This window comes from Tenrec ecaudatus, chromosome 7 (assembly GCF_050624435.1).
Source record: "Tenrec ecaudatus isolate mTenEca1 chromosome 7, mTenEca1.hap1, whole genome shotgun sequence".
Classification (NCBI taxonomy): Eukaryota; Metazoa; Chordata; class Mammalia; order Afrosoricida; family Tenrecidae; genus Tenrec; species Tenrec ecaudatus.
In genome coordinates this window covers 37366812-37377595 of record NC_134536.1, presented here as the reverse complement: position 1 = coordinate 37377595, position 10784 = coordinate 37366812, and the positions used below count along the sequence as shown (strand labels likewise).

Genomic DNA, 10784 nt, shown 5'->3' with positions numbered 1-10784 from the left:
TTCAAGAAAAGCTCAAATAATCAGACACTCCGGTATTTATGATTTTCCCCAATTCGGATGGTCTGAAGTTCACAACGTTCTCCTCCCTTCACCGCTCATCCTGAGCTTCCTTTTAAATGAAACCTCAGCAGTTATAAAAAGGGTCTCACATTACTTGTGAGCCACAAGCATGACTGGGAAACACTGTTTGAAACGGGCTGCTGAGGGCTGGAGAAGGGAAGTTCTTTTTGACGATCAGTCTGGGAGGGCAGGGCAGGGAAGTAAGATTCTCTCCCTGGGCCATGCCACAAAAGTGCGCTTCTGGTCATCGGTCTGTGCCCGCGCCTTCTGCCGCTCATTACGTTATATTCGGTGCTCTTCGGTAAAAGCAGTCATTTATGCCCGTGCCCTTCTTTTGTATTTTGACTCATACTTGCATCGGGAGGCCTGGAATGACCGGTCTCTTCTGAGAGTCGTTTGTGAAAATTCCACTGAGACTGTAAAGTTGAGCCTTGGGGGAGTTTAGTCTTTGTCTTGGCCATCAGCAGAGTTCTTTAAAACAATTGCTGTCGTAGGAAGGCAAAGAGACGAGGAAGCAGGATTTGTGTCCTACATCTTGCTTTTCCCTCCTACATCTTGCTTTTCGTTTCTCCAAGCTGCCCCATTTTGTGGTGCTGGGTCATCTGCATCCCTGTTTGCGTTCTCCTGTGGGCACAAAGGCACCCAGACCTGTTTTTGCATCCAGAGGCAGTGCCTACACAGACAATGGGGGTGATTCAGGCTTGACAGGAGAGCCCTCCTTGCTGTTTTCCTCAACTGCTCAGCATCCCCACTCTGGTTTTGCTTCTCCACAGGCTGTGGCACTTCCATGGTGATTAACTGTTGGGTCATAAACATCCGAGTGTGGCATAGTTGAGTGAGTCAGTGGGGAGGAAGCTGGGCTGGAAACGCGGCTGAAAGCCTCTGTTGACAGACGAATGCCTCCTTCATCCCAGCCTGCGTGGGCCACAGGAAGGCCTCCTCGCAGGCCCACCTCCAGGCATTGAGTCACAAAGCTCAACTGGCTTCTGAAGGAGGCTGGGGAAGTCCATCCTCGGGGAATCCCGCTTTCCCTCTTTGGGGCTGCTCACAGAACACCCATGCGATGAAGGCGAGGGTGTGCGCCAGGGACCGTTTTCTGGAGACATCTTGTGACGTGCTGAGAGGCAGCGCACCAAACCTGCTTGCATTTCCTTTTCAGAAGTCCATAGGGTCCTCTTTAAGCAGCTTATCCTGATTCGCCAGGTTTGTTTCTCAGCACATTCATTTGGATGGGCTTGCTGTTGCATCTGCCTGCTTCCTCTGTGAAATGGGCATGGAGCGTACCTTCTGGGAAGCAGGGGTCGAAGTACATAACAGCATTATGTCCCTATTCATCCATCCCCCCCACCCCCCCAATTAAGGTCAAGTAAGCATTAAGGCCTATTAAGAGTTCCTTTTAATCAGATTTTTAAAAGACTAGGTGCTAAGACCACATTCTATTTGAGAATAATTAGTATTTCTAATTTAGGCATCTCAGGGTAGAGTTTGTCAAGAACCACAGTACACTAGACTGCTAGAAGCCTGGTCAGATGGAGAAACAATGCCCCTCCCTGTGTCCTCTGTCAAGGGCTCCTCAGAATCCCTGCCAGCCGGTTAGCCTTTATCGTCCAGTCATTTTAGACTTAACAGAGAACATTCCAGCAGAGGATCAGGGTCTATCATTTCCCTGGAATGCAAAGTAAGACCATAGAAATTCTAGGACAAACAACATTACCATGGCTCAGATTAACAACAGATAGCACTTGAATGCTCTCTTATCTTTGTGCTCTTTCTGGGCTCAGCATACATTTAAAATCCATTTCAAGTGAGACCTAAGAAAGAATGGCCTTAAAGATACAGGACTCATAAGGTTCGCTTCTTGGGGAGAAGCTTAAATGTCACCTGGAAGAACATACTTACGTGACCGAGGTGCGCCCCTCATTGGGCACGGGGAACAAAGTTAGATGACTTCCAAAGTTTTCTTCTGCACATAAAATTCCCCGTGTTTTTGAAAAGTGACAGCATGTGTTACTCACTGCCATTAAAGTTGTTGTTGAAGATGAGGACTCAGTGAGACCCAAGCTACTTTGACTTAACAAAATCAGGTCCTCTGTCTTGGTGGATATCCGCGTGGTTGTTACCTCCGCACCTCTCATGTTACTGACCAGAAAACAGAGACACCGAGAAGTCATGACAACTCAGATCCCCCCCCCCCGCCACCCATCTACTGTGTGCTCTACTGTCCCATCTTTTTTTCTGAAAACATAAACTTATTCTCGAAGCAACTCCTTCTCTATCTACCTTCCTATGCCAATACAGCATGTTCCATCCTAGAAATTCTTGCATAGGAATTTTCTTTATTACATGAGAAGTACCCACACAGAAGTCTGAGAAACTCTGAGGACCGGGCCAGCTAAATACTACAATTTAGCAGACTAGCTTAGGGAAAAGCGTCTGCTCACTGAAAAATCTTTAAAAATTAAACTCGAGATCCCACAACATTTTCCTTCACTCAGCCCGACATCCAAAGCCTAAACATCAACTCCCTGTACAAACCTATTTCAGCCATCTCTTCTCCCCAAAGTCAAACCTATTCCTATATTTCTTCTCCTCCAATTTAGAAATGCTTCTGATCACTAATCTCAAGTGTTTTAGACTCTTTTAGGAAAGGTTCTATTTTGTTGGCCATTTTCTACTTCATTTGTTTCTCTCGGTTTGTAATCTTTGATGCGGGATAATGCTTTCAAGTCCCGGATGACACTCAGCATCTTTAATTTCCAATGCAATTGACTAATTACTAAATTACCCTTCCTTCCTTCCTTCCTTCCTTCTTTCCCTCCTTTTATTTTTATTTTGGATGATGGTCTGTTTGCTTCACACTGGAAACGTTATGGGATTTTTTTCCCTTTAGAAGTTGTATTAGAGGCTTTCCTTTCCTCTACTGTAGAGCACAAGAAGGTGTTCCTCCCGTCACTTCTGTAGGGATGACCGCAGAAAGGTGGGTCCTGCAATATGTGGGGAATAAAATAATTATATTAAATGACGGAAGCCTCCTCTAAAATGGCATTAATATTACAGTACCGAACTTCTGTATTCTGGCCTTTTTTGCCTTCTTTGTGGGGGCATCTAAACAAAGTCATCATGTCAATAAACTCCCCATTTGGCTAGAGTAGGACATTTCCTAATTGACTTAATTTGTTGTTGTTGCTTGCTGTTGCGTTCTTTTTGACTCATAACCACCATGAGAATGAAGCATTTAGTCTTTCACCCACTTTTATGATCTTGGATGTTTTTGAGCTAGGGTGTCAATCAGTCCATAGAGTGCCCCACCCTCCCACTCATTTTTACCAAATCTAGGGTTCCCTTTCTTTAACAAATGTGATATCTTTCTTTAGTGATTTATCTTTCTTGATAATATGTGTGAAGGAAAAGTCTCGCCATTTAGAAGAATCAAAACACCCATCCTATCTTAAATGTTTTTTATTCTAAACCATAAAACAACTGAAATTCTGAGTTAAGGGAAATTCTATTACTCATGTTACAACTACGTCCAGCAATGTCACAGTATTACCCCCTCCCCACCCTGCGCAAACCAACTGCTAGGGAGTCTATTCCAACTCCGAGGACCGTGGGGCAGGGTAGATCTACCCCCGTGGGTTTCTGAGATGGTAACTCTCTATGGAGTGGGAAGCTTCTTTTTCCCATGTCGCAGCTTGTGATTTCTAACTGCTGACCTTGCAGTTGGCAACCCAATAGGTAAGCAGTATGTCGCCAGGGCTTCTTGTCAAAATATTAGAACTCATAAATATTCAAGGAGTCTTCAAAGAGTTCGTGGAAAAAATACATATGAAAAACTGCGTACATTCCAAAATATGTTTTACATCAACATAACAAACTAACTTGTTATGTCTGACGAGAATCTAGTTTTAGTTACTAAGAAGGATAAGGCGTTGGTCTGAAGAGACTCTATCAAAGCAACATGGATTCAGATAAAATTGGAGCAGGAGCAAACATCAACTTTATGGTGAACCTTGAGAGAAAAAGTGGTGAAATCACTGAGCTTCACAAAAATGTATGGAACAATGTCTCAGAGAAATCAGCAGTTTATAAATGGATAGCTCATGTTAAAAAGGAGTGAAATAATGTTGAAGAAGTCTAATGCAGTAGCCCAACACATCAATTTGCAAGAACATACTTATCTCATTCTTATTCTAATTAAAGATGACTGAGGATTAGCAGAAACAATAGCCAATAACATAAACAGAAAAAATAGCCATTACCATAGCAGCAATGGACATTTCAATTAGGTCAGCTTACATGATAATAAGAAAGATGAAACTCACTGCCATCAAGTCAATTCTGCTTCTGTGTTGGTCTGAGTAGACTAGAGAAACAAAGTCATAAACATGCATATGTATATAAGAGAGAGCTTTATATAAAGGGTAATTGTACATTAAGAAAACACCCCAACCCAGTGCAGTTCAAATTCATAGGTCCAATAATAGCCTATATGTCTTGATACCAATCTATAAAGTCCTCTTCAGACTCACAAGACACATATAATAATGCCAAATGCAGAAGGATCAACAAGTCAGTGGGTAGAAAGTCTTTGGATCCAGTGGCATTGTAAGCATCTTAACCCTGGCAGAGATCTCTGTGGTTTCTCTGGCTTCAGAGGTCTGGTTGCATCAGGGTAGGTCTATGTGACTCTTCCATCTCAGGGCACTAGGGTAGTTCCATGTGTCTTGTCAGCCGCAATGTCTCCTAAGGAAATCAACAGAGAGAGGGAGGTGTCTCCCGCCTCCAGGGAGGAAGTACCGGATATCCCAAAATTCTCAGAAGGTGGCCATGTTCACACAGAGGCCTCATTGGCTATGATCTGACTGACAGGCTGGACTCCCCCCCTACATTCTAAATCCTCAAATTGACAAATGATTATATAACTACCACAGACTCATAAAGACACACAACATTGACTAAAAAAATCAAAGTTGTATAAACTTTCTGCTCAATACATGCCCAACTGGTTGCAGTCAATTCAGCTTCTGACAATGTTTTCGATGGGCATTTTATTGTAGTGGGATCAAGATTCTGAAACATTTCTTCAAAATGTTGTCACAGGAGATGAAAAGATGAAATATGGCTTTCCCAGTATAACCTTAAAGACAAAGCAACGGCTCTCAAGAGGTAGAAGTAATATAAACAAAGAAAAAGTGAAATATTCCAGACTAAAGGTCATGGCAACAGTTTTGTAGAATGACAAATAGTTTATTTCAGTGAGTTTAGCCCAAGCTTTATCAGAAAGATGCCCAGGCAAAATTCAGCAGAGTCATTCTCTACCAAAATAATACTTCTGCTTAGTCCTCTCATCAAACATGGGCCACTTTTTGAGAGTTTTGAGGAGACATTATTAGACAATCTCTGAAGGACAGTTTTCTCTTTACCTACTTCAGGAGTTTGTGTTCACACTACTCATCTTTGAAACATCCTTTTACATTTATTCACTTTTATCTCAACTTCACTTCCACAGATCTAAGTGAATCTTCATACTGAAACAGAAGCATATATGTGATTAGATGAGGGTTGACTACATCCAGAAAGTAGTTCTAGAATATATGTATGCATTGCAATAATTAACAAATTTAAAGGGCAAGACAAAAAAAGCTAGTAGTGAAATTCAGAGGTGGTTTATGTATTGGGGGATGCAAGCAAGAAGTAGAATGTAAAAAGACCTGAAATTTAGGTCATTTTTGGGGTTAATAGAAATCAAGTTGGTAGATAGGAGTACAAAGGTAGCCATGCTTTTTAATTTCACAGGTAGTCTTTAGGAAGAAGACTCAACAGAAGGGATCATTGTGGTCATGTATCCCTGCTGTTCTCTTCAGATAGAAATAACAAAATTCAGCTCAGTGTATTAGCACTGTTACTCACTTATAATTATTTCAAAGTTGATTTTGAAAGAAATAGATAATTAGTAGATTAGCTATCCATTCAATAAATACTACTTTTAATTCTTTTATACCTACTTAGTGCCAGGCACCATTCTAAACACATATGGAGTATCCATTATCTCATAGAATTTATATTCTATAGTCATTTAGAAGCTGGAGAAAGGTCCAGATTTTTAAAAATGGTTCCCAATGTTTGTTTGATAGATAGCATTCCTACCTTCACTCTCTGATGACGATGGTGATGAAGATGGCTGTGGCCATTAGATTTTATATCAACTTGAATTGGTATGAAAATATAGGGATTGAGGCCAACCTATCAATCATATCATAGCCTGATGACGCCTTCTTGAGGGTGTGGCATTTTGTTAAGGACTTTCTCTCTTGCCTTTCACCTTCATCCTTTCTGGGGCTCTGTGTCTGCCTCCAGGGGCAGCCTCATGTGGGCCACTGACTCTGGCATCCAACCTCTAGCCTGTGCCCTGCCATGTTTCCAACAGCCTTGGTCTGGGACTTAGCACCTAGACTCAGCATCCCTGACCTGTGATCTCCCTGAATCACACTTTTCCTCTCTGTGTCATTGGCCTTCAGCTTCATAAGTCTGAAGAGGGTTCTAGCTAGCATGGGATCCATAGACTTGAGTTGGACTGAGCTAGGATACTTTCTTGACATTCATTCTTGATATAAATTCTTTCTTGTACATATACGAGTGTCTGGTTTGTTTCTCTAGGCCACCCAGCTTAAAACAATGAGGATGATTTAACATTACCCTGGGATTACCTGGATCGAGAAACCCTACCACACTAGTAAAATGAGTCAGGTAAAGAAGTGATGGTATTATTGAGGGTATAGGAATCTTTCTAAGGAAAACACGTCCTTTATCATATGCTACAAAGATAATGAGAAATAGAGACTGATTTCAGGATCCTTTCCCCAGGGGACATCACTGAGCAAAATCAGACTGGGAGGCCCACGATAAACTAGGAGACTGCCGTAACATCAAAGAAATACAGGGGATTCTGTGGGCTGCAGTTTGTTTACCTGCAGGAAAATGTCTGAAAGCCTGAAGTATTTATTACACATAGTCTGGCTGCTCTAAGGGGGAAAATTTGGATTGCCCTGAACTCTCTAACTTTTATCAAACAAAGAGTCTTTATCCCCTTCCCGCATTCATTGGAGAAGCACATAACTTTTCCACTTATTTTTCACTTTATTATTACTTATTTATTTTTGCCTATAATTTCTCTCCCTCCCCACACCTCACAGTTACACCTGTTTTCAAAAGCTATGTCAAATCACTCCTTATCCTCGGGGAGAAAATGACAGGCAGGAGATGACAGTCATGGAATCTTCCTCTGGATGTAGGAACGGAGATGTCTCTCCAAATAAATATTGGCCACACAGATCGTGTGTTCATGACGTGACCTGATGATGTCACAAGCCAGGTTCTGTCCCACCCATCTGGGTGGAGAAGAGCTTGCGTTGTCCTCCTCTTTCGGGGCCTGTAATTATAAGTGCAAAGATAAAGGTGTGGCTTTGAAAGAACTTTTTCCGGGTATCAAAGATACACTCTGATTTTCCACATCACCTCAATTGGGAGATTATTTTAGAAAAAGATATGTTTCTGGAAAGATACATAGAAAACCTGGTGACATTGCTCCCTCTGTGGTGGGAGAGGTTTAGAAAGAAGGCAAAACTCAAGTGAAGGCGTGTTTCTCAATCTACACTCCTTTTTCCACAGAGAAAAATATGTATACCATGTGCGTGCATCACCTGTTCCAAACTACCTTCCTATCTAGAAAGTCAAGTAGCTAGAAACCCTTGAATCTTCTCTCATATTTAGCTAATTGTTCTATTTAGCTATTAAATCAGTCTCATAACTACTTTTTTTGCTGCCATCATTATAAACATGCTGTATCAAAGTGGGTTAGTTCGGGAAGCTAGAGAAACAAATCCATGGATACTCATATGTGTAAGAAAGAGGTTTATATACAAGAACAATTGAATATTGAGAAAGTATCCCAGCCCAGTCCAGATCAAGTACATAAGTCCAATATTAGCTCATATGTCTTATACCAACCTATAAAGTCCTCTTCAGACCTATGAGGTACATGCAATGATGCTGAATGCAGAACGGTCACAGGCAAGTGGGTACAAAGTCTTTGGGATGCAGTGACGGTAGAAGCATCTCAGCTCAGGCAGGAGTTTTCCACATGGCACCTCCAGTTCCCCGGGCACAGGTCTATCAGGGTAGTGACATTTGTCTTGTCAGTAGAATGTCTCTCAGGGAGTGACCCGAGAGAAAGAAATCTTCCATCTCACCAAGGAGGAAAAACCAGAATTTCCCCAGAATCCTCAGGGGAAGGCCATGCCCACAGAGGCTTCAGTAGTTGTGACCAGATTGACAGACTAGACTCCACCCCTTCACTCTTCATCCTCTCAAGCTCCAAATTGACACCAGATTATGTAACTACCACATTGAGTTATAACGCTAGCTTTCTTGTTCTTCCTTAAGCAAATCAGATGAAGTTCTGCCTTCGGTTTTTGTTCAGAAACAATCTCAATGCCAAGACAAACCTTTTCTCTGTTATCTTCTTGGTTCCCTCCTTGGCTCCTCTAAGTCTTGATGCAAACATCATGTTCTCAATAGGGACTTCCCTGTTCCCTTGTTAAAATTGCAAACTTACACCCACTTTATTTTTCATAGTAACCTTCTTTCTCTGAGATATAATCATCATCACTTTGTGTCTGTTACCTTCATTGTCTGAATCTCAACACTAGAATGAAAGCTCCAGGAGGGCAGGGCTTCTGTTCACCACCATTTCCTCAGGGTTGGACACTGCCTGACACAGAGAGAGTGCCAAGAAAAGCTTGCTGAATAAAGGAGAGAGGATGAATGTATTTTGCTATTTTAATTTACCATGCCTCTCTTACTATTATTAAATGATTTGCGATTAACATATCATTTTAAAAATTCTATTAATGGTTACTATTAGGTTTTGAAAAATATTCTTTTATGTAAATTTAAAGAATAAATTTTTTAAAAACCCTCTTATTATGGTCACTTAGAGATATTTTTCTATTGCTACCAAACATCCCTTCTTCCTAGCTAATGGTCTTAGTTTGTCAACTTTTTTTTTCAAAATCATTTTATGGGGAGCTAATACAGATAGCATATCCATAGTTCTATCACATCAAGCAGTATTATAAAATTGCTCCCTCAGTGTTTCATATATTTAAGAGGTTTTAACACACACTACCCGCAGCAGCCAAGGTTTAACCAATTAGCTGTCAACTAGGTACTTCAACCAGGAGATTTACTCACTCTCATCAAGTTGATGTTGACTCATCTTGACCCTATAGGAGAAAATAGACTGCCCCTTTGGTGTTCTGAGACTATAAATCTTTACTGGAGTAGAAAGCTTCATCTCTCCTGCATGAGATTGGTGTGTTCAAACTGCTGACCTTGTAGTCCGCAGCCCACAGTGTAATCCACTAGGCCCCCAAGGCTCCTTCGGAGAAGATTTAGGTACTAAAAAAAAAATCACTGGCTAAATGAGAGCCCACGTGAAAACCACTGTGACCTTTGAGAAACTCAGGTGTGGCAAAAATCCTAAGAACAGAGCTGCTACTGATCTCAGCTCTGCAGAAGGCCACTTACGGAGTCATGCCCAGATCTTACTAGGAAGTGCATGGGTGCTGCTCATTCTAAACTGACTGCTGTTGAGTCAATTTCCACTTGTAGTAAGCCAGTGGTACAGAGAAGAACAGCCTTGTAGGGTTACAAACCTGCCACCTCAGCAGATCAGACTGCCATATCTTCCTCTCACAGAGCTGGTGAGGTACTCAAATCACCACCCTTTGGCTTGTGACCCAGTTCTCAACCTTCTGTGCCACCAGAAGCTCTGGTGTCTATTTTAGCCCTTCACCTCCTGCCCCACATTATCAACTTCTGCCAGAGGAACTATGATGTCTTCTGCTCCTCCCCTCTCTAGGGAATTAATCTTTACCAAAATGCTCTGAAATATAAATGGACAAGTGTCAACAGCTCTATTAGAATTTGTCTAGCAGACTTTTTTCTGTTTTTTCCGGAAAACCCAAAAAAGAAATATAAATGGACAAAGGATTTGCCGTTGCCATTTCCCAGAGCTCTTTGCTATACACATTTACATAAGTTAAAAGGAAACAGAAAAAGGAAATATTCTCTCTTTTTTACATCTTTTTAAAAAATCATTTTATTAGGAGCTCAAACAACTCTTATCACAATTCATACATACACCGATTTTGTAAAGCACATCTGTACATTCATTTCCCTCATCATTCTCAAAACATTTGCTCTCCACTTAAGCCCCTGGCATCAGGTACTCATTTTTATTTATTCTTGCATGGAGGGAGTACTTGAGTGGAAGTGCAATGTCCTTCTGCTACCTTAATACTAAACCTATAAATATATGCACATAGATCTATTTCCCCATCCTCATATATAAAAATATTTTCATATGTACATGTCTTTATCTAGACCTTTATAAATGCCCTTTGCCTCCCAACTCTTTCCTCTATTTCCTTTGACTTTCCTCCTGTCCCATTATCATGCTCAGTCCTCTCCAGGGTTTCAGCAATTCCTCTTGGTTACATTAGCCTTGATTATGCCCTACAAGGCCTCCCACACTCTCCTCTCCACCGATTTGGATCACTTATTGTTCCCTTGTCCCTGGGTTTGTTAACACCACTTCCTTTCCCCCCACCTCTCCCTCTCTCATGCCCCCCTGCCTCAGAACTATCGGTCCCGTTGTTTTC

At 41.5% G+C, this 10784-nt stretch overlaps 1 non-coding gene across 1 annotated transcript; it reads left to right on the top strand.

The window, feature by feature from the left end:
* The first annotated feature begins 10023 nt into the window (after nt 1-10023).
* Nucleotides 10024-10087, top strand: LOC142453987 (U7 small nuclear RNA). The gene has a single exon (XR_012785529.1). It is a non-coding gene; the product is annotated as a U7 small nuclear RNA (small nuclear RNA).
* The last annotated feature ends 697 nt before the right edge of the window (nt 10088-10784 follow it).